The sequence below is a fragment of the Schistocerca nitens genome, chromosome 11, assembly GCF_023898315.1.
Source record: "Schistocerca nitens isolate TAMUIC-IGC-003100 chromosome 11, iqSchNite1.1, whole genome shotgun sequence".
Classification (NCBI taxonomy): domain Eukaryota; kingdom Metazoa; phylum Arthropoda; class Insecta; order Orthoptera; family Acrididae; genus Schistocerca; species Schistocerca nitens.
The window spans coordinates 190,075,211-190,076,126 of NC_064624.1; the positions used below are offsets into that span (position 1 = coordinate 190,075,211).

Consider the following 916-nt stretch of genomic DNA (forward strand, 5'->3'; position numbering starts at 1 on the left):
CTGCAGCGGAGTGTGCGCTGATATGAAACTTCCTGGCAGATTAAAACTGTGTGCCCGACCGAGACTCGAACTCGGAAACATCCCCCAGGCTGTGGCTAGGCCATGTCTCCGCAATATCCTTTCTTTCAGGAGTGCTAGTTCTGCATGGTTCGCAGGAGAGCTTCTGTAAAGTTTGGAAGGTAGGAGACGAGGTACTGGCAGAAGTAAAGCTGTGAGTACCGGGCGTGAGTCGTGCTTCGGTAGCTCAGTTGGTAGAGCACTTGCCCGCGGAAGGCAAAGGTCCCGAGTTCGAGTCTCGGTCGGGCACACAGTTTTAATCTGCCAGGAAGTTTCATCACGTGATAGTTCGTAGAAGCTCGACACTGTACCGGACGCTGCGTTGTATCGGGAAATGTCGACCCTGTTAGCACGCCAGTATCGTTTGCCCAGCCCTAGTTGCAGGTCGCTGGAGCGTCGAAGCGTGCCTAAGAGTGCTGTCGATGACACGTCGATATATCTACATCTAATCAGAAATATCGATACATATAGGCGACACTACATCCCACGATTTATCGATATCAATATGGCAATATCAAATGGTTCAAATGGCTCTGAGCAGTATGGGACTTAACTGCTGAGGTCATCAGTCGCCTAGAACTTAGAACTAATTAAACCTAACTAACCTAAGGACATCACACACATCCATGCCCGAGGCAGGACTCGAACCTGCGACCGTAGCGGTCGCGCGGTTCCAGACTGAAGCGCCTAGAACCGATCGGGCACAACGGCCGGCCAGTCTCTATCGATTGTCATCCCGATCGTTGTGAGTCGATTTTCGATGCCTCCTTCTCTTCTTCGCATCTTTGGCGGACGGCTGTTTGAATGCGGGGCGCGCGCTCTGCTGGGGCTTGCTATTAGGGTTATTGCAAATTTTGGT

General features: G+C 51.7%; 1 non-coding gene across 1 annotated transcript; it reads left to right on the plus strand.

Annotated features, from left to right (window-relative positions):
• The first annotated feature begins 232 nt into the window (after window positions 1-232).
• Window positions 233-307, plus strand: Trnap-cgg (transfer RNA proline (anticodon CGG)). The gene has a single exon. It is a non-coding gene; the product is annotated as a tRNA-Pro (tRNA).
• The last annotated feature ends 609 nt before the right edge of the window (window positions 308-916 follow it).